The sequence below is a fragment of the Rattus norvegicus genome, chromosome 6 (assembly GCF_036323735.1).
Source record: "Rattus norvegicus strain BN/NHsdMcwi chromosome 6, GRCr8, whole genome shotgun sequence".
Classification (NCBI taxonomy): Eukaryota; Metazoa; Chordata; class Mammalia; order Rodentia; family Muridae; genus Rattus; species Rattus norvegicus.
Window position 1 is genome coordinate 72,772,867 of NC_086024.1, and position 23,974 is coordinate 72,796,840.

General features: G+C 39.0%; 1 long non-coding RNA gene across 2 annotated transcripts in view; it reads left to right on the forward strand.

Annotated features, from left to right (window-relative positions):
- Nucleotides 1-18,083, forward strand: part of LOC103692628 (uncharacterized) — a 59,701-nt gene extending 41,618 nt beyond the window's left edge. For both annotated transcript variants that reach the window (XR_593010.4, XR_010052665.1), the window contains exon 3: nt 12,812-18,083. This is a non-coding gene — a long non-coding RNA (uncharacterized LOC103692628). The remainder of the gene's footprint in view (nt 1-12,811) is intronic.
- The last annotated feature ends 5,891 nt before the right edge of the window (nt 18,084-23,974 follow it).

Consider the following 23,974-nt stretch of genomic DNA (forward strand, 5'->3'; position numbering starts at 1 on the left):
GCAACAATGGAGGGCTTCTTAAATTCCAGAACTGTTACTAAGCACAACTACCATGGGTTTCCACTGTCTTTGGTAATGCTGCTTCATATAGTTCCAAGTAAGGAAACAATACAGATTTGTATTTGTATTTTAGACTTAAAAACATTGATTTGTCATGTTGTAAACATAAATAATTTTTAGTGAATCATGCATGCTTTCATATTAAAATTAACATTGAATTGTGTGGATAGTAATAACAGTGGTGCAGCTAACACCAATGGAGTTTACTTTGGGAATCCGTAGTATTTTTTACTATTGCATATGTGTCCAAAATTCCACTTTTAGGCAACAGAGTAACAAGCATAAGGATCTCTATTTGTTTTTTCCCCATCACAACCAGTGATTAAATTTATGTTAGGCCAAACAGAGGTCAGTATATAAAATGTATCAGTACAAATTTATAATAAATAACCATTGTAGACATACCAAGTAATTAGTACAGCCTCTGAATTTCAGTAAGGTATTGTCATTCAGCAAAATTGAAGTTAAAGTCACTTTATTATCATTGCTTTCTACATTTGATGAACAAGTGTTTATAACTAGGTTCAGTTCTCAAGCTCTTACAATTTCTGAAATCATCTTTTCATTTAAATTTACAAGTTTTAATTATTAATAAAAATAAGTAAGTGTAGATTACATTTGAAGTAAAAATAAAAACATTGTTTGATGAAGAGCTATGGAATAATAAGAAACAAAGGGTAGGACAGACGCCACAAAAAGGATATTTAGTTCTACAAAACAAATAGAGAAGCTGGAAAGATAAATGGTGACAGACAAGTTGGTAATTAGTTCAGTGCTATGAGATGCTTGAAAGTCTAGACTTTCAGAGGTAGAAACTGCGAAAGAGGAAATAGGACGCCGGTAGTAGAGGTGTAGACATCTTTCTAAGATCTGAGTTGGAGGGGAAACAGGAAATGAAATGGCAATTAAGTTATCAGCTGCTGTCAAGATTATTATTTTTTTTCAAGAAGACAGTCTAGGGCAAGGTCAAAGGTAAATGCAGAGTTGAGCAAACTAAAAATCGGATTTGTTTCTGCATAAGTATCTCTGAAAATTTTTCTGATGGTTTATATTGAGGCAGCAATGTATTACTTGTAAACACATGAATTTTAGAAAATAATATGTTTTAGAATCACTTGTGAATAGCTCGTGTGGCTACAGAGCAGTACTGAGAAAACAACACCTCTTTTATCATGCTTCAGTACAAAGTCTGCTGAATAATAATATGCATTTTTGGAAATGACTAAATATAAGCTTACTGAGCAGACTATTCAAAGGCATTATATACTAGTAAGCAAGTAATAAATGCTCATAAGTCCATAAATATACATTCACAGAATGCACAGCTGTCACCTTTGTAGATTAAATAATCCACCTTCTCAGTCATAGCTCTTTAACTTGTATCTCTAACAGCTTCAATAGATCTTTTAAAAACTCAAAGTTGGATAGCAAAAAGTACATTTTAAAAGTAGAAGTTGTTGAATTAATAGTTAGCCATTGTCAGAAAAATACACAGCATCATATACTGTTGTTATGATATCTTCTTTTATTCCATCTAGGTATACAGATTGATTAATCTTGAAATAAAGGATTAAACAGCAGAAGAAAGAGTATCACTTTTAACATTCATGTATAGTCAGAGTAATTTACTAAAACAAACATTTCTACTAATATGTCTAGCATACACATATACATTGGAAACAGGTAATTTTCCACATTTATACCCAAGGATCTTTAACTAATATCTGAGAAACTCATTTTATTATTTCATTCTAGAATTTATGAAGAATTCTCATTGCACATTCTTTATGGCAGAAGTCAAAGGATCAAGCTGCTTTTTATACTTAAAGAATCATTTTTATTATTACAGGAAATAGCTGAACATTTCTTAGTGTTCTACCTGGGAGTAAAATAATTGTACTCGTTCTCTTATCTAATCTGAAACTGTGAATAACAGGTGGCCTGCAAAGGAAAATAAAGATGTAAGACAGTCTCAGCTTTTAACCACAGTACTGCTTTGTTTCAAAATCTACTGTTTTGGGTTATGGCTTGGAATTACATAGTTTATCGTGGTGTGGGGAAAGTAAAACCAGAGTCTTGAGATGATTATAATGCATCTCCCTGTTTATCTCTGATCAGTCTTCTCTCTACCTTTGCTATGACATGATAGCTTGAATTTGGATAATTCAATCCCATCATATCAGATTGTTTATTAGCTAAGAAGATGTTCTTGATTTGACACAACAGCATTATTTCCAAACAACAAAAGACTATCATTGTGTAAGGGAGGAAGGATAGTCTGTGGGAAATGGTTTATTGCACACTCTTTACCACTAACCATTCTCTGAACACTAACCTGCTTTCTTTTTTTTCTTTTCTTTTCTTAGTATGTTCATTTATTTTTGAGAATTGGATACAATACATTTTGATCATATTCGTTACTCTCTCCAAATGCCTCCTACCTCATCTCCATTGCCCTACCCATCTAACTTCATGTTCCTTCTCCATTTTTAACACACATACACACACACACACACACACACACACACACACACACAATCATGAACACCATGAACCCTAATTTTTGGTAGCTAACTACTCTTTTTTTTTTATTAAATGGGTATTTCTTATTTACATTTCGAGTGTTATTCCCTTTCCCGGTTTCCAGGCAAACATCCCCCTCCCCTTCTTTTTGGGTGTTCCCCTCCCCATCCTCCCCCCATTGCCGCCCTCCCCTCAACAATCTAGTTCACTGGGGGTTCAGTCTTAACAGGACCCAGGGCTTCCCCTTCCACTGGTGCACTTACTAGGATATTCATTGCTTCCTATGAGGTCAGAGTCCAGGGTCAGTCCATGTATAGTCTTTAGGTAGTGGCTTAGTCCCTGGAAGATCTGGTTGCTTGGCATTGTTGTTCATAAGGGGTCTTGAACCCCTTCGAGCTCTTCCAGTCCTTTCTCTGATTCCTTCAATGGGGTCCTATTCTCAGTTCAGTGGTTTGCTGCTGGCATTCGCCTCTGTATTTGCTGTATTCTGCCTGTGTCTCTCAGGAGCGATCTACATCTGGTTCCTGTCAGCCTGCCCTTCTTTGCTTCATCCATCATGTCTAATTGGATGGCTGTATATGTATGGGCCACATGTGGGGCAGGCTCTGAATGGGTGTTCCTTCTGTGTCTGTTTTAATCTTTCGCTCTCTATTCCCTGCCAAGGGTATTCTTGTTCCCCTTTTAAAGGAGTGAAGCATTCACATTTTGATCATCTGTCTTGAGTTTCATTTGTTCTAGGCATCTAGGGTAATTCAAGCATTTGGGCTAATAGCCACTTATCAATGAGTGCATACCATGTGTGTTTTTCTGTGATTGAGTTACCTCACTCAGGATGATATTTTCCAGTTCCAACCATTTGCCTACGAATTTCATAAAGGCATTGTTTTTGATAGCTGATTAATATTCGATTGTGTAGATGTAGCACATTTTCTGTATCCATTCCTCTGTTGAAGGGCATCTGGGTTCTTTCCAGCTTCTGGCTATTATAAATAAGGATGCTATGAACATAGTGGAGCAAGTGTCTTTTTTATATGTTGGGGCATCTTTTGGGCATATGCCCAAGAGAGGTATAGCTGGATCCTCAGGTAGTTCAATGTCCAATTTTCTGAGGAACCTCCAGACTGATTTCTAGAATGGTTGTACCAGTCTGCAATCCCACCAACAATGGAGGAGTGTTCCTCTTTCTCCGCATCCTCGCCAGCATTTGCTGTCACCTGAGTTTTTGATCTTGGTAGCTAACTACTCTTAAGCATGGGGTCTGTACTAGAGCATGTTTCCTGTATTCAGTGTCACTCCACTGAAGAAAACTGATTTTCCCTCTCCTGGCAGCTAACACTTGCAAGTAGCTTCTCAGTTAAGGGTGGGACATTTTACCCACTCTAAGGAGGGCACTTTAAAAACAACAGTCTTGCGGGAGGGAGACCTATGCCCATAAAAAAAGAAACCAAGAATATACCCTCCAGGAAACAATAGAAGATATTCCCATTTGGTATTTTAATACTTCATGAGGACAGCAAATGTTCATCATAGTAAGTATGACTAACGTGCTTTCTTAACACTAACCTCTTACTCCTAACCTCGTTCAACCCTCTTTCATTTTCCGCTAAAACTTCTTATTTTGCATTTAAAAGTGTGCAATTCTCTCTTACTAGAACTGTTTCTCGTGGTCTATGTCTTCTATATATTGCTACCTTCTTCCTCCTTTCCTGTCATCACTTTCTGAAGTTCCATCGTCACTTTCCCCACCCCTACTGAGGTGCTTTGTAATCAAACTAAAATATAGGTCAGTCACTATCAGACAGCTCTTTTGTGGAACCTAATGGCTATTTTAATTCATTAACTAATTAATTAATTAATTTTTACACTCCAGATTTTATTTCCCTCCTAGTCCACTCCTGACACTTCCATATGCCCCCTCACCATGTCTCCACAAGATGACCCCATCTCACCAGACCCCTAAAGTTCCTGGGTCTCCAGTCTCCTGAAGGTTAGGTGCACCTTCTCTGACTGAACACAGACCCAGCAGTCCTCTGCTGTATGTGTTGGAGGCCTCATCTCAGCTGGGTATGCTGCCTGGTTGGTGATCCAGTGTCTGAGAGATCTCAGGGGTCCAGGTTAGTTGAGACTGCTGGTCCTCCTACAGGGTCACCCTCCTCCTCAGCTTCCTCCAAATTTTCCCTAATTCAGCCAGAGTGGTCAGCTGCTTCTGCTCATTGGTTGGGTGCACATTACTTCATCTGACTCTTTCAGCTGCTTCTTGGGACTTTCGTATGTGAATGCCCCATAGCCCCAATAATAGTGTTATTTTGGGGGGCCTCCCTGGCTATTTCTTCAAATAGTTTTTCTGTTACTTCATTATATTCAATCTTTCAAGTCCTTAATAGTTCCTTTCTATTTCTCACTTAACTTGACTCTAATATGACTGCAATTATGAATTGCATTAATTTTGTGAGAAGTCACCAATTATCATGATTTAAGCTTATTCAGCCTAACATAGATGACTACAAATCTCTATTTCAAGCTCAAAATTCCATCTGAGACATAGGCTAAAAAGTCAACTGTGACTCCATTGCAAAAATCAAATTAATATATAAAGTAAAACAATCTTTTTTATTAATTATTTTATTTACATTCAGAATGTTGCTCCCCTTCCTGGTCTCTCCATCACAAGTTCTTCAACCCAACTCCCCTCTTTTTTTGCTTCTGAGGAGGTGATTACCACCACGCACTCCCCCTTCACCCTGCTAGCATTCCCCTTCCCTGGGGCATCATGTCTCCACAGGATTAAGTACATCTTTTCCCACTGAGGTTACACAAAGCAGTCCTCTCTACATATGTAGCAGGGCCACGGACCAACTTATGTAAACTCTAAGGATGGTGACTTAGACTGAAGGGGCTCTGAAGGGTCGGGGTTAATGTACACTTTTGTTCTTCCTATGGGGTTGCAGTCCCCTTCAGCTCCTTCAGTCCTTTCTCTAACTCTTCCATAGGGGTCCCTGACCTCAGTCCAATGGTTGGTTTAAGTATCTGCATCTGTCTCAGTCAGCTGCTGGTAGAACCTCTCAGAGGACAGTCATGCTAGACTCCTGTCGGCAAGCAGAACATGGCATAAAAGTAATACTATCGGGGCTTGGTGCCTACATATGGGATGGATCCCAAGCTTGGCCAGTATCTTTAATCTAAATGCACTGACTAATTTTTTGGCCTAATTTGACTGTGTCAATTTCTGTTTCATCACTGAAATTAGAAACATAAATTGTAACATTTTCCATTTGCTTTTCTTCTCTATGCTTTAATTCTAGTAGTATTATATGTCATTGATTACATGTATCAATAAGTATGGTTTATAATTTAAAAAAGCAAATATTCAGTTCATGGATGAAGGAGTACACACAGCCCTACATGAATAAATTCATATCCTATCATTACACTGGTGAGAGAAATTAAAACATTCAAAGGCAAATGAAAAATCATCCCATGTTCATGGACTTGGTAAGTAAATATGTGATCTACAGATTCAGATCAGTTCTTATTAAAATTACAATAATATTGTTCAAAAAGTATAAAATAACCCTATAATCAATATAGAGTACAAACACACACCTCCCTAGTAGAGCCAGCTGATTTTACGTTAGGTGAACAGAGCTTGAGGTACCACAAATTCTGATTTCACAATATAGAACAGAGTGTAGCAATCAAATTGGTGTCATCTAGCGTTAGAATATTTAGAGTAATGAAACAGAGTAGAAATCCCAATGGACCCTGACAGAAATTCCAAATATATATGGAGAAGCAGAGTCTTCAATAAATTATTACAAGAAAATTGAATATCTATGTTTAGAAAAACATTAGGGCCTAAGGTCCATTCAAATTGGATTGGAGAACTAACACTATATGGAAAAAACAAAAGACCCATGATAGCCAAAACAAACCTGAATACATCCCTGACCTCGAACTGTATTAAAGAGTAATAGTAACAAAAACTTCAAGGTATTTGTACAGAAGCAGACAGGTTGATCAATAGAATAGAATTGAAGACATAGAAACACACACACACACACACACACACACACACACACACACACACGTTTAGATACTTGATTTTTGACAACAAAGCCAATACCACACGATGGAAAAAAGAAAGCATCTTCAACAAATGGGACATCATAAAACTGAAAAGCTTCTATAACACAAAGGATGCTGTCCATAGCACAATTGGCAGCTTACAGATTGGCAAAAGCTGACAAATTAACCCTATATCTGACAGAGAGATAATATCCAAAACATATCAAGGACTCAAGAAGTTAGACTCCAACAAACCAAGTAAACTAAAAATGGGGCACAGAACTAAACAGAGAATTCTCAACAGAGGAATCTAGAATGTCTGAGAAGCACCTAAAGAAATGTTCAAAGTTGTTAGTTGTCAGAGACATGCAAATCAAAATGATCTTGAGATTCTACTTTACACCAATCAAGATAGCTAAGATCAAAAACAGGAGATAGCACATGCTGGCAAGGATGTGGAGAAAGGGGAACACTACTTCATTGCTGGTGGGATTGCAAACTTATACAACTAGTCCTGAAATCAATTTGACAGTTTCTCAGAAAATTGGAAATAGTTCTACCTGAAGACCCAGCTATACCACTCTTGGGCATATACTGGAAAGATGCTCCACTATACATGCCAGAGAGACACATGCCCAATATGTAACAGTTTTTTTTATGATAACCTGAAAATTGAAACAATCCAGATGTTTTTCAACTGAAGAATAGATACAGAAAATGTTTTTCATTGGCACAGTGGAATATTATAGGTGGGGGAGCACCCACATAGATGCAGGAGGAAGAGGGGTAGGATAGGGGGATTGCAGAGAGGAAACCAGGAAGGAGATAATATTTGGAATGTAAATAAATAAAATATTCAATTTAAAAATAAAATAAACAACTAAAATTATTAAAAAGCAAGGTCATCGTGAATTTTGCAGGTAAATGGATAGACCTAGAACATATCCTGAGTGAGATAACTCAGACCCAGAAGGACATACATAGTATATACTCGCCGATAAGTGGATCAGCCATAAAGTACAGGATATACATGATACATCCACAAACTCAAAGAAATTAAACAGGAAGGAAAGCCCAAGTGAGGACACTTGAATCTCTCTTAGAAGAGGGAACAAAATAGTCCTGGGAGGCAAAGGGACCTGGATGGGAGAGGGCGGTGAGAGGAATGGTGGGAAGGATCAGGTATGGGGAGAGACAAGGGAGAAATCCAGATGGACAGGAGAATAAGGGAAATCTGCAGCTGCCAGGGAGGAGGGGGAGGAGGAATCTTTAGGAAGCCTCAGAGACCTAGAATGTGAGTGGCTCCCAGGTGTCATTGCTTGTGACCTTAACTGAGATGTCTAACAATGGGAACATGGAACCTGAAGAGGCCAACCCCTGTACCATGGCGGGACCATCAGTGGAGGGATAATGACATCAACCCACCCACAAAACTTTGGATCCAAAGTTTGTCCTGTCTAAAAGAAATGCAGGCACAAAGATGTAACAGATACCGAAGGAATGGCCAAGCAATAACCAGCCCAACTTGAGACCCCCTTTCCACAGGCAAGCACAAATCCTTGACACTATAAATGATACTCTGTTATGTTCAGAGACAGGAGCTTAGCGTAACTGTCCTCTGCGAGGCTCTACCCTGCAGCTGACTGAAACAGATGCAGATACCCACAGCCAAACGTTGGACAGAGGTCTGGGACCCTTATGGTAGAGCTGGGGAAGGATTAAAGTCCCTGAAATGAATAAGAACCCCACAGGAGGACCAACAGTGTCAACTAACCTAGACCCATGGGAGCTCTCTGAGACTGACCCATCAACCAAAGTTCATAGTGAGCTGGATCAAGACCCCTGGCACATATGTAGCAGAGGACTGCCTTTGTGTGGCCTCAGTGGGAGAGGATCTGTCTAAATTTGCCATGACTTGATATGCCAGGGTGGAGGGATACCTAGCAAGGATGGGGTAGGGTGGGATGGTGTGAGAATCCTCTCAGAGGAGAAGGAGAGGGGAGATGGGGGACTGATTCTGAGAGAGGGGACTGGGAGAAAGCAGACTTTGGTATGTAAGCAAAAAATAAATTTATTAATTTAAATAAAGGAAAAATGGGGGGCAAAGATTCCTGGATCTTGGTCTGGGTATTGGTTTCCTGGACACAATACCAAAAGCACAGGTAAGAAAATAGTAAAGTGGGATTCCATCAAACTCAAAAGCAGTAAAGGAGAGAATCAAGTAAACAAGAAGTAATCTGTGGGAGAAAATACTTACAGATCACATACCTAATGGCTAATATACAAACAATCAAAAGATTCCTGAATGTAATAGCAATAAATAATGGGAGATAATTACACGAAAATAGGCAAAGCACCAGAAAGGGCCAATAAATACAAGAAAAGGTGCTCAACATAAGTATTCATTAGTAAAAGATATATTAAAATAAAGAATAATAAATTACCTTATATTTATTAGGATTCATTTCTTTAAAAAGAAAAATAATGTATCCTAACAAGGACATAAAATTGTTTTTGCACAGAGGGGAATAAAAGCCTTTTAATTCTAACATCTGAGAGGCAGACTTTAGTGGGTCTCTGAATGTTTGATATTAGTCTGATCTATATAGTGAGTTTAAGAACAGCTGGCATTATTACATAGTACCCTGACTCAAAAGCAAAACCAGTAAAACACATAATACCCTCACATGCACCACTAAGTTGCTCTAATGAAGTGATATCTCCACTGGGATTTCTGAGATAGTACTATTTATAGTAAAAGAGGCAGGATGGCTATTTTTGATAAGCAATGTCAAATATGGGAAGTTCCCATGGTGTTAAGACTTACAACCATGTCAGAGATGTGGGGAAGTAAGAGGGGATGGCACATACCTGTAATCCCTATACTTAGGAGGGGAAGTAAGCAGAATTGAAGTTTGAGTCCAATGTCAGTAATCCAACAAGTACAAGTCTATCCTGAATTGAATAGCAAGGCACTGCCTCAGAAGAATGAGTCAGGGAGATGTAAAGCAATGGTCGATTGTTTCCCTGACAAACAGGCAAGATTCTAGGTTCTTCATCTATCCCTTTAAAACTTAAATGGAGTAAGTAAAAAGAATGAATGTAAGGCTGGAATAGAAAGTATGTGGGTGGGCTTTAAAATGGGTGAAGCTGGAAGATAATTTTAGTAAGATAGAATACAAGGTGTCAAGAGTCATTGGATACAGAAAATGTGGTACATCTACACAATGGAATATTACTCAGCTATCAAAAACAACGAGTTTATGAAATTCGTAGGCAAATGGTTGGAACTGGAAAATATCATCCTGAGTGAGCTAACCCAATCACAGAAAGACATACATGGTATGCACTCATTGATAAGTGGCTATTAGCCCAAATGCTTGAATTACCCTAGATCCCTAGAACAAACGAAACTCAAGACGGATGATCAAAATGTGAATGCTTCACTCCTTCTTTAAATGAGGAAAAAGAATACCCTTGGCAGGGAAGGGAGAGGCAAAGATTAAAACAGAGACTGAAGGAACACCCATTCAGAGCCTGCCCCACATGTGGCCCATACATATACAGCCACCCAATTAGACAAGATGGATGAAGCAAAGAAGTGCAGACCGACAGGAGCCGGATGTAGATCGCTCCTGAGAGACACAGCCAGAATACAGCAAATACAGAGGCGAATGCCAGCAGCAAACCACTGAACTGAGAATAGGTCCCCCGTTGAAGGAATCAGAAAAAGAACTGGAAGAGCTTGAAGGGGCTCGAGACCCCAAAAGTACAACAATGTCAAGCAACCAGAGCTTCCAGGGACTAAGCCACTACCTAAAGACTATACATGGACTGACCCTGGACTCTGACCCCATAGGTAGCAATGAATATCCTAGTAAGAGCACCAGTGGAAGGGGAAGCCCTGGGTCCTGCTAAGACTGAACCCCCAGTGAACTAGACTATGGGGGGAGGGCGGCAATGGGGGGAGGGTTGGGAGGGGAACACCCATAAGAAAGGGGAGTGGGGAGGGGGATGTTTGCCCGGAAACCGGGAAAGGGAATAACACTTGAAATGTATATAAGAAATACTCAAGTTAATAAAAAAAAAAAGATTTCCACCTAACATTATAGCAATAGGAAAAACAGAGGAACATTTTGAATGCTAGGTATAAAAGATCATAAGGTAAGATACATATTTTTAAAGATCTTTCTGTCTTGACAGGAAGAAGCTAGAGTGGACACAGAAAGTACTATACATTTTTTTTTTACAAATGTCCTTCTGTCTTGATAGGATGGGGGCTAGAGTGGACAAAGGAGGATAGCATACATATTACAAATGTCTTTCTGTCCTGACTGGAGGGAGCTAGGATAAACACAGGAGATTATTTTGTTTCATGGTAAGTTAAGGAAAATAATAAAGTATGTAAAAGGACCAGAGACTTTGTACATAAACAGGTTTAAAATGGACCCTACAGATATATCCTAGAATTTTTTTGTAGCAATGCATGTATGTGAAATAGTGAAGGAAACAACTTTGACAATAATTATTTTTCTTTCAGGACTTGAAAACCAGATAACCAAAATGCTATCTCATACAAGAAACACATTCATGTGCAAATTTTGAAATCTACCCACAAACTTATTATAATATTCTCATTATGTTTTTCTCAAGAGCAACATTGTTATCTACCTTTATATCTTATAGAAGAACTCAGTTTTAAGAATAAAAACAAAAATGCACAAAACTCATCATATAGACTTAATAATTAGTTTGAGGTAAGGAGATAAGATTACACTTTGAATCAACCAGCATACATTCTAGCCCCTGGAACAATGGCTTCTTTCATGTACTGCACTTCATATGGGTAACAGAATAGAACTGTGTAATGACAGCTCTAATAGTTACCAGTCAGAAAGAAATAGCAGAAGAACAAATGTTGAGACTTGAAAGTTGGAAGGATCAATAGCTAGATAGCATTTGTCATGTGAGAGCCGAAATTAGATCTTCAAAGAAATACTTCCGAAAGCAAAATAAATTAGGCCGTTTAGTATGCTCAAAAACAACTTATTTTAAGGTTTAAATCCCAACACGAAGTATATATTTCTGACACTGCTCATCTGCTTTAAAGGATTTAGGCAGTCAGACCTCTGTTTACCCTGGAGCCTTAGTGACACAGGCTACCGACCTGCTGTTGTTTTCATAACGTTCTCTCTGAGTACAATGGAGTTGAGCTTCTGTGGATTTCTTACTGTTGGATAATATTCACATTTTTGTTCCTAAGTACCTGGGAAATCATGTCAAACAGAGAGCACTTAAAGGTGTATTTTTTGGCAGGTAAATCTGAATTAATATAAAGAGTCTCTGCTCAAATACAGTTCTGGTTTTGCCTGCTTCGAAAGCTCTTTTCTACCACTTTGACCTTTCTCCTTTGTACTTCCCTCATGTACATTTATAACCTGAGGGGAGAAGTACTAATATGATATATACTAGATCTCAGTCAAAAGGCTAAGAAGGGATGAATGTGGCCTAAAAGATAACCTGATACAGAATAATGCTCAAATATGACGGATGAAAGTATAATAAGCAGTGAGTTCTTTATAATATACTTTTACATTTGTCATAGTTTTTTTAAAAAAATAGGAATAGGCTACAAAATTATTCTTCTGTACTCCTAATTACCCGCAGCTGTCTACAGTATCACCCACTCGTGGGAAAGGACCAAAAGATAGAAATGTCTCTTTTCTCCCTGAATAGATGTATTCATAGTAGATATATATCTCTGGTAACTCGTTATCTACCTACATTTCCATATAAAGACTTATTGTAAGGATTAAACTCAGGCAGTTGCCATACCTAGAAATAAGAAATATGCAGGGCAGGCCCTCAACTTAGAATTCTGTTGAAGTTTTCCTCATCTGGGGGTCTCAATCTTTTTTATTCCTTAAGAACTTCATCTGATTGACGAGTTTCAGATGAACTTGGAAGGTTTTGTTTTGTTTTTTTTTAATAAATAATCTAATTCTTTCAATATCAATTATACCTGAGAATACCTTAATGGCAACATTAATATTAATATCTGTCCACACATATAAAATATCATAGTATAGCTAAGTTGATACACAATATTAGCCATCACAAGGAAGAATAACTCTAACCACTATATCTTGTTTATATCCCATAGGTTGCTAGGAATGAAACCTACATATGACCTGGACAGCAGGTCTCTGAATAGATCCAGAGAAGTAAGTATTGCCTTCATTTTTAACATAGGCCTTCCATGAAAAAGCAGCATGTCCAAAAGGACAATATCCTCTGTGGGAGATCAGAGCTCCAGCCTTGAGTGCAATGATTTTTAGCTATGTAACCTTGAAAAGCATTTTTGTCTTTGACCACAATCTCTTTATGTATATATTGAGAAGTCTAGATTAGATCATTTTCTTTGAGCATACTCCAAGATTCAGTATTTTACTATAAATGAATTAAATCTATAAAAACAGTCAAAACTTATAAGAATGCACAGTGATAGGAGAGTTTAGGAAGAAGTCTACTGCAAATAGCATATAGGCATTCTCATGAAAGAAGAGGCTGGTGCCAATGGTTGGTTGGCTGGCGATCTTGACTCTACAAGATAATCTCTAGTGTCTCACAAAAGGTGGGTTTGGAAAGACAGTTCAGCGGGTAAAAGTGCTTGTAGTGTAAACATAGCAACCTGAGCTCAGAATGGATATAAAATGGATATACGTAAAGTATGAACATCTAATCATTTTGCTCTTTTCTTCTGATATGCAGTGTCCCTGTAATTTCCTTTATACAAGAGTCTTCCCAGTTCAAGAGCCTCCTTGCATGCCAGCTTCAGTGGATACCTTCAAACAGTGAATTGCTTCTCATGTTTCAGTTTCAGGGTAGCATGGGTCCAGTTGTAACAGAAAATCTACAGTAGTTTAAACAGGGATAGATTAATGTAAATACATTCAGATGTATAAATATATATACATATAGATACATATAGATGTTGACAAAAGCACCTCTATAATATAAGTAAACACTGTTTTCCTTATGACTGGGGATATGATACTTAGAGAACGAAAGACTTGGAAGTAGTCGAGTGGCCACTGGAGGAGTATAGACCACATACCAGACAACAGAGACAATTACAGTAAGATGGGATTGCTAGGTAAACCACTGTTTAGCCTCTAGAGATAAGGAGGAGAATGTGATGAGCATTCAGTAGCGAGTGTGCAATGTGTTGGGCAGCTAACAATGATGGAAGACTTTAAAGCCTGAAGGCCACGAGAAGTAGAAGGAAGATTTTTTAGAGGAATGTTTTCTGTCTCTGTAAACCTGGAAAAGACATGTGTATATTCAGATCATGCAGCAGTGCTGATCCACAGTGCTGAGGAAAGGCTATTTCAAGGTCAAAGAGGAACAGAAGTCTGAACCTGCAAGCAGGAAATACCTGATGTGATGTCATAATTAACCAACTCGCTCTGTCTTATACCCCACCAGAGATCAGAAGATTCCTCTCCTTTCTGCAAGTTCTTAGAGCTACAACTGCCAGCAAACTTACCAGTACACTCACAATGAAATATAAAGACAGCAAAGAATCTTTGTTCCCCACAAAACCTACATTGAAATGGGTAGTCAGAAGTAAGTGATAACACACAGAACTAACACACTGACTTTATGTTCAACTTTGACTATTTTTCAGGGCATACACATTAATCTTCTTCCTAGTTTTTCAGTTTTTTTAAACTTGTAATTTGTATTTTAATTTTTCTTTGTTACCTTTACTTCTGGGATTCTCTCATACAGATTTCCAGAAAACTGCATTGTTCACAGAAGTACAGGCAGATGCTGAAAATGGTTTTTGAATGAATATTAAATATATCTCTTATATTGACCACTGAACTGACATGAATAAGAAATGTCCTTTGTCAACTCAACTATTAGAACAATCTGTGCTACTTGTATAATGTTTAAGTGTGTATGTTTTCAGGTCTGACCATTCAGTAGTAGATAACCAACTGGTAACTTTTTACAAACTAAGGAAGTCTTTCACCCACTCTCAACATTCCTTAGGTTATGTTCTTTGTCTAGGGCAGTGATTGAAAGGAAAAGTATTGGTTCAGGACCCTAAAAAACCACATTCTCAGCACAAAGAAGATTCATTTGCCCCAGATGGACAGAGACATGGAATAAGAGACAAGTATAAGAGATAGAGGATGAGGGAGAAGGGAATAGGGAAAGGGAGCAGGGATATCTGTCCAGTAAGGAGTCTGCCTAAGGATACAGAGGACAAAGGTGTGGCACAAAGGAAAACAGCAGGTTGTAAAAGTGCAAGGGGAAATGCTACATTAGGATGAGATGTTTAATTAGGGCATGTTAAACATGAGCCAAAGGGCTTTTGATTGCTGGACTTCAATATTTAGCCCACTGAGCCTTGGTAGCCAGCCTCAGGAGGAGAAAGTGGTCAAATAAAGGAATAGACATTTCTGGCTAGCTTCGGAAATGTAATCTAAAGGCTTTCAGCCAGGCAGAAGGAATGGGAGAGAGAGGCAAGGTTTGCTAGGGCCATGCTTGCCACATGGTGCTCGAACTGGCCAAAATTGCTTCAACCTTCCTAATGCCCTTCCATGGTCCTTTGGTATAGTCCCTTATGTTCTGGCAACCCACAACCATAAAATTAGATTCGTTGGTACTTAATAACAGTAATATTGCCTTTTTTGGTATGAATTTGCTATTGTTCTGATGGTCTTAGGCAACCCCTGTAAAAGGGTTGTTTGACCCTTAATCACTGGGTCTCAAGGCCTCCTGAGTTTTTTGTTTTCCGTGTTGGCATGTGCTATTCTTGTTCAGTTCATATCTAGGCAGCCATGTTAGTGAGACTAGAAGCAAGGATTTTTAATAACCAGTGTGCTAGAGGGCATTAATGTGATATGTTGGCCAAGAGTCTGGTTGCTTTGAGCCCAAGTCTTACAGTCTTGCCTGAGGGCAAATTAAAATCATGAACTAATTACTTTAGAAGAGCAAATTTCAAGCCTAAATAACACTAATTTCTATGACATGGTTATTACTAATTTTCTTTATAAAAGTCTACAATGAAAAGGACAAGTAGGTCAAAAAGACATGTAAAAATGATGTTTTTGAGGGAAAAATGGTACCAGGACGTTTAATGTTATAGATAAGGCCTATACTGAAAAAGAGGCAGCTGTTGCTAAGGTGGTTAACATAGTTAAGAAGAGGCCTCCTGGTTTTCACTGAAACAAACAAGGCCCAACTACATTTTCTACTAATGAAAGAAGAAGACCTAAGGAACTGGCTATTCCTACAAAGCATTATATTTTTTAAAACAGCTGCTGCTAATACATTTGTTGTGTACCAGGGGCTGTCCAAAGCTGGAACCTGAACATGATGAACATGGTGGTGCCATCTATATGGTACAAACTTCAGAGGCCCAGAAACTTTAAGAGAGAGGAAGACATAAACTGTTCTTTCTTAGTTTCAGAGAGCCATAAGGCCCACTAATGTATGGCAAAGCAGTCTCTGTATGAAGGTTCCAGCAAGGCAGAAAGCCACGAGAGACCATTACATGAAGCAGTGTCAACACTAGTAGAGACCTCAAAATACTGTGAGTCCAGACCCATGGGATATCTGTCAAGAAGAGCTGCATACCGGGAGTGGAAGTACTCTAGAGAGAGATGTGTGTTGCAGACAGAAAAGCTGGAAGGGTGGAACCATCACTTAGAAACAGACTACCTGACATTGGATATGGAGCTACAACACCTGATGATTTTCCTGCTGGGCTTCGGTCTTGCTTTGTCAACTATTTCCTCACTGTATCCTTGTTCCTCCTTTTGGCATGGTACTGTAAATTTTGGTATTATATGATGAAAATATTTTGATTTTATAGTGAGAGGATTTAACCCACTACATTTTAGAACAGGCAGCCATTTTAGGCCTTAAATTTCAGTTTCCAAAAGAAGTAGGAAAGGTTCCTTAGGAGAACCACAGACAATGGGTCCTTAGTCAATAGTGGCCCTGACATTTGGCCTAGAGGGACGAGGAGCTGAAGCTGAGTCAGCTCCTGGGACAATGTGGCCAAGAGTGATAACAATATCATTCCTGGAATTCTTCAAGGTCTCATCAAATATAATAGAACTAATATAGCAACCAATCAAAACAGCAATAACATCCCTGCTGCACTCTTGGCCAATCATATTAGAGGTTACCTAACTTTTCTAGAAAAGTCCCCAACCCTATGTGAAAGGAGTCTGAGGGTTTTTCTTGTCACCATTTTGTATGAATGGCTGACCCCTGCATACTGATTACATCTGCATAATAAGCACTTTTTGTTTTTGGATATTACTTGCATCTTGGGTCTTCCTTCAGTGATTCTAGGACCCTTAGAATAAGACACTACAGTTAAGACATCACCTTAAGTATCATAAGACTTTGGGCTTTTAAACAATGCTAGGGCTAAGAAAGACTATGGGGTCTTTTGAAATTGGATTGAATGAATTTTACACTTGAGTATGGCCCTGAGCCTATAAGGCCCAAGTAATGAAATGTGGTAGTTTTAATGTGAATTATTCCTCCTTGGTCCATGGTTCATTGTGTTGTTTGAAAGGTTGTGAAATCTCTACCAGGTACAGTGTCCCTAGAGATAGCATGTCATTGGGGCTGGGCTTTGAAAGTTAATAGCCTTGTCTCACTTCCAGCTTATTTTCTGCTCTCTCCACGTCACTGGAGGAGTTATCTTTTAGCTTCCTTTTCCTGTCATGATGTCTACTGCTTACTGTTGTTTCTCCTCACCGTAATGGACTCTAATCCATCTGGAACCAGTAGGTTTATTGGAAACTCTTTATTCTGTAAGCAACTTTAGGTCATTGTGTTTTGTCACAGAAATAGAAAACTAACCAACATAACCTTAAGGAACGTATCTCACTTAGAGCAGGCTCTAAATGTCTTATATCCATCCCTGTTTGATGGGAAGACAGAATAGACAAAAAGAACCAAAATGAAGCCCAGAGGCCTGTTTCAGCTTAGGTTTCTAGCATACTTTCTATTTGGAACCAAAGAAGACTATACAGTTTTAGATACTTCTTACTTCTCAAAAGAAAATTAGTAGTTTGTTCAAATATTACCTTGAGTCTTAATGACTTGATGATAACTGTTGACTTGGAAGTATGTGGTATGTGTGTGACCACCTGAGAGAGGATTCTGAAACACTGCACAAAGGAATGTGCAACTTCATCATCATTAATCAAAAGTGATCAAATCCTGTGCTCAACAGCAGTTGATACGCACTCTTTTTTTTTTTTTAATTAACTTGAGTATTTCTTGTATACATTTCGAGTGTTATTCCCTTTCCTGGTTTCCGGGCAAACATCCCCCTCCCTCCTCCCCTTCTTTACAGGTGTTCCCCTCCCCATCCTCCCCCCCATTGCTGCCCTCCCCCCAACAATCTAGTTCACTGTGGGTTCAGTCTTAGCAGGACCCAGGGCTTCCCCTTCCACTGGTGCTCTTTCTAGGATATTCATTGCTTCCTATGAGGTAAGAGTCCAGGGTCAGTCCATGTATAGTCTTTAGGTAGTGGCTTAGTCCCTGGAAGCTCTGGTTGCTTGGCATTGTTGTTCATAAGGGGTCTCGAGCCCCTTCGAGCTCTTCCAGTTCTTTCTCTGATTCCTTCAATGGGGTCCTATTCTCAGTTCAGTAGTTTGCTGCTGGCATTCGCCTCTGTGTTTGCTGTATTCTGGCTGTGTCTCTCAGGAGAGATCTACACCTGGTTCCTGTCAGCCTGCCCTTCTTTGCTTCATCCATCTTGTCTAATTGGATGGCTGTATATGTATGGGCCACATGTTGGGCAGGCTCTGAATGGGTGTTCCTGCTGTGTATGTTTTAATCTTTGCCTCTCTATTCCCTGCCAAGGGTATTCTTGTTCCCCTTTTAAAGAAGAAGTGAAGCATTCACATTTTGGTCATCTGTTTTGAGTTTCATTTGTTCTAGGCATCTAGGGTAATTCAAGCATTTGGGCTAATAGACACTTATCAATGAGTGCATACCATGTGTGTTTTTCTGTGATTGGGTTACCTCACTCAGGATGATATTTTCCCGTTCCAAACATTTGCCTACGAATTTCAGAAAGTCATTTTTTTTGATAGCTGAGTAATATTCCATTGTGTAGATGTACCACATTTTCTGTATCCATTCCTCTGTTGAAGGGCATCTGGGTTCTTTCCAGCTTCTGGCTATTATAAATAAGGCTGCTATGAACATAGTGGAGCACGTGTTTTTTTATATGTTGGGGCATCTTTTGGGTATATGCCCAAGAGAGGTATAACTGGATCCTCAGGCAGTTCAATGTCCAATTTTCTGAGGAACCTCCAGACTGATTTCCAGAATGGTTGTACCAGTCTGCAATCCCACCAACAATGGACGAGTGTTCCTATTTCTCAGCATCCTCGCCAGCATTTGCTGTCACCTGAGTTTTTGAGCTTAGGCATTCTCACTGGTGTGAGGTGAAATCTCAGGGTTGTTTTGATTTGCATTTCCCTTATGACTAAAGATGTTGAACATTTCTTTAGGTGTTTCTCAGCCATTCGGCGTTCCTCAGCTGTGAATTCTTTGTTTAGCTCTGAACCCCATTTTTTAATAGGGTTATTTGTCTCCCTGCGGTCTAACTTCTTGAGTTCTTTGTATATTTTGGATATAAGACCTCTATCTGTTGTAGGATTGGTAAAGACCTTTTCCCAATCTGTTGGTTGCCGTTTTGTCCTAACCACAGTGTCCTTTGCCTTACAGAAGTTTGCAGTTTTATGAGATCCTATTTGTCGATTCTTGATCTTAGAGCATAAGACATTGGTGTTTTCTTCAGGAAATTTTTTCCAGTGCCCATGTGTTCCAGATGCTTCCCTAATTTTTTTTCTATTAGTTTGAGTGTATCTGGTTTGATGTGGAAGTCCTTGATCCACTAGGACTTAAGCTTTGTTCAGAGTGATAAGCATGGATCGATCTGCATTCTTCTACATGTTGCCCTCCAGTTGAACCAGCACCATTTGCTGAAAATGCTATCTTTTTTCCACTTGATGGTTTTGGCTCCTTTGTCAAAAATCAAGTGCCCATAGGTGTGTGGATTCATTTCTGGGTCTTCAATTCTGTTCCATTGGTCTATCTGTCTGTCTCTGTACCAATACCATGCAGTTTTCATCACTATTGCTCTGTAATACTGCTTGAGTTCAGGGATAGTGATTCCCCCGAAGTCCTTTTATTGTTGAGGATAGTTTTAGCTATCCTGGGTTTTTTGTTATTCCAGATGAATTTGCAAATTGTTCTGTTTAACTCTTTGAAGAATTGGATTGGTATTTTGATGGGGATTGCATTGAATCTATAGATCACTTTTGGTAAAATAGCCATTTTAACTATATTAATCCTGCCAATCCATGAGCATGGGAGATCTTTCCATCTTCTGAGATCTTCCTCAATTTGTTTCTTCAGAGTCTTGAAGTTCTTATTGTACAAATATTTTACTTGTTTGGTTAAAGTCACACCGAGATACTTTATATTATTTGGGTCTATTATGAAAGGTGTCGTTTCCCTAATTTCTTTTTCGGCTTGTTTCTCTTTTGTGTAGAGGAAGGCTACTGATTTATTTGAGTTAATTTTATACCCAGCCACTTTGCTGAAGTTGTTTATCAGCTTTAGTAGTTCTCTTGTGGAACTGTTGGGATCACTTAAATATACTATCATATCATCTGCAAAAAGGGATATTTTGACTTCTTCTTTTCTGATCTGTATCCCCTTGACCTCCTTTTTTTGTCTGATTGCTCTGGCTAGAACTTCAAGAACTATATTGAGTAAGTAGGGAGAGAGTGGGCAGCCTTGTCCAGTCCCTGATTTTAGTGGGATTGCTTCAAGTTTCTCTCCATTTAGTTTAATGTTAGCAACTGGTTTGCTGTATATGGCTTTTACTATGTTTAGGTATGGGCCTTGAATTCCTATTCTTTCCAGGACTTTTATCATGAAGGGGTGTTGAATTTTGTCAAATGCTTTCTCAGTATCTAATGAAATGATCATGTGGTTTTGACTTTCAGTTTGTTTATATAATGGATCACGTTGATGGTTTTCCGTATATTAAACCATCCCTGCATGCCTGGGATGAAGCCTACTTGATCTTGGTGGATAATTGTTTTTTTTTTTTTAGATGGTCATGTATTTTTTTTTATTAACTTGAGTATTTCTTATATACATTTCAAGTGTTATTCCCTTTCCCAGTTTCCGGGCAAACATCCCCCTCCCCATCCCCTTCCTTATGGGTGTTCCCCTCCCAACCCTCCCCCCATTGCCGCCCTCCCCCCATAGTCTAGTTCACTGGGGGTTCAGTCTTAGCAGGACCCAGGGCTTCCCCTTCCACTGGTGCTCTTACTAGGATATTGATTGCTACCTATGGGGTCAGAGTCCAGGGTCAGTCCATGTATAGTCTTTAGGTAGTGGCTTAGTCCCTGGAAGCTCTGGTTGCTTGACATTGTTGTACTTTTGGGGTCTCGAGCCCCTTCAAGCTCTTCCAGTTCTTTCTCTGATTCCTTCAACGGGTGACCTATTCTCAGTTCAGTGGTTTGCTGCTGGCATTCGCCTCTGTATTTGCTGTATTCTGGCTGTGTCTCTCAGGAGCGATCTACATCTGGCTCCTGTCGGTCTGCACTTCTTTGCTTCATCCATCTTGTCTAATTGGGTGGCTGTATATGTATGGGCCACATGTGGGGCAGGCTCCGAATGGGTGTTCCTTCAGTCTCTGTTTTAATCTTTGCCTCTCCCTTCCCTGCCAAGGGTATTGTTTTTCCTCATTTAAAGAAGGAGTGAATCATTCACATTTTGATCATCCGTCTTGAGTTTCGTTTGTTCTAGGGATCTAAGGTAATTCAAGCATTTGGGCTAAAAGCCACTTATCAATGAGTGCATACCATGTATGTCTTTCTGTGATTGGGTTAGCTCACTCAGGATGATATTTTCCAGTTCCAACCATTTGCCTACGAATTTCATAAAGGCATTGTTTTTGATAGCTGATTAATATTCCATTGTGTAGATGTACCAAATTTTCTGTATCCATTCCTCTGTTGAAGGGCATCTGAGTTCTTTCCATTTTCTGGCTATTATAAATAAGGCTGCGGGGTTGGGGATTTAGCTCAGTGGTAGGGCGCTTGCCTAGGAAGCGCAAGGCCCTGGGTTCGGTCCCCAGCTCCGAAAAAAAGAACCAAAAATAAATAAATAAATAAATAAATAAATAAATAAATAAATAAATAAATAAGGCTGCGATGAACATAGTGGAGCACGTGTCTCTTTTATATGTTGAGGCATCTTTTGGGTATATGCCCAAGAGAGGTACAGCTGGATCCTCAGGCAGTTCAATGTCCAATTTTCTGAGGAACCTCCAGACTGATTTCCAGAATGGTTTTACCAGTCTGCAATCCCACCAAAAATGGAGGAGTGTTCCTCTTTCTCCACATCCTCGCCAGCATCTGCTGTCACCTGAGTTTTTGATCTTAGCCATTCTCACTGGTGTGAGGTGAAATCTCAGGGTTGTTTTGATTTGCATTTCCCTTATGACTAAAGATGTTGAACATTTCTTTAGGTGTTTCTCAGCCATTCGGCATTCCTCAGCTGTGAATTCTTTGTTTAGCTCTGAACCCCATTTTTCATAGGGTATTTGTTTCCCTGCGGTCTAACTTCTTTAGTTCTTTGTATATTTTGGATATAAGACCTCTATCTGTTGTAGGATTGGTAAAGATCTTTTCCCAATCTGTTGGTTGCCGTTTTGTCCTAACCACCGTGTCCTTTGCCTTACAGAAGCTTTGCAGTTTTATCCCATTTGTCGATTCTTGATCTTAGAGCATAAGCCATTGGTGTTTTGTTTAGGAAATTTTTTCCAGTGCCCATGTGTTCCAGATGCTTCCCTAGTTTTTCTTCTATTAGTTTGAGTGTGTCTGGTTTGATGTGGAGGTCCTTGATCCACTTGGATTTAAGCTTTGTACAGGGTGATAAGGATGGATCGAACTGCATTCTTCTACATGTTGCCCTCCAGTTGAACCAGCACCATTTGCTGAAAATGCTATCTTTTTTCCATTGGATGGTTTTGGCTCCTTTGTCAAAAATCAAGTGACCATAGATGTGTGGGTTCATTCCTGGGCCTTCAATTCTATTCCATTGGTCTATCTGTCTGTCTCTGTACCAATACCATGCAGTTTTTATCACTATTGCTCTGTAATACTGCTTGAGTTCAGGGATAGTGATTCCCCCTGAAGTCCTTTTATTGTTGAGGATAGCTTTAGCTATCCTGGGTTTTTTGTTATTCCAGATGAATTTGCAAATTGTTCTGTCTAACTCTTTGAAGAATTGGATTGGTATTTTGATGGGGATTGCATTGAATCTGTAGATTGCTTTTGGTAAAATGGCCATTTTTACTATATTAATCCTGCCAATCCATGAGCATGGGAGATCTTTCCATCTTCTGAGGTCTTCTTCAATTTCTTTCCTCAGTGTCTTGAAGTTCTTATTGTACAGATCTTTTACTTGCTTGGTTAAAGTCACACCGAGGTACTTTATATTATTTGGGTCTATTATGAAGGGTGTCGTTTCTCTAATTTCTTTCTCGGCTTGTTTCTCTTTTGTATAGAGGAAGGCAACTGATTTATTTGAGTTAATTTTATACCCAGCCACTTTGCTGAAGTTGTTTATCAGCTTTAGTAGTTCTCTGGTGGAACTTTTGGGATCACTTAAATATACTATCATGTCATCTGTAAATAGTGATAATTTGAATTCTTCTTTTCCGATCTATATCCCCTTGATCTCCTTTTGTTGTCTGATTGCTCTGGCTAGAACTTCAAGAACCATATTGAATAAGTAGGGAGAGAGTGGGCAGCCTTGTCTAGTCCCTGATTTTAGTGGGATTGCTTCAAGTTTCTCTCCATTTAGTTTAATGTTAGCAACTGGTTTGCTGTATATGGCTTTTACTATGTTTAGGTATGGGCCTTGAATTCCTATTCTTTCCAGGACTTTTATCATGAAGGGGTGTTGAATTTTGTCAAATGCTTTCTCAGCATCTAATGAAATGATCATGTGGTTCTGTTCTTTCAGTTTGTTTATATAATGGATCACGTTGATGGTTTTCCTTATATTAAACCATCCCTGCATGCCTGGGATGAAGCCTACTTGATCATGGTGGATGATTGTTTTGATGTGCTCTTGGATTCGGTTTGCCAGAATTTTATTGAGTATTTTTGCGTCGATATTCATAAGGGAAATTGGTCTGAAGTTCTCTTTCTTTGTTGTGTCTTTGTGTGGTTTAGGTATA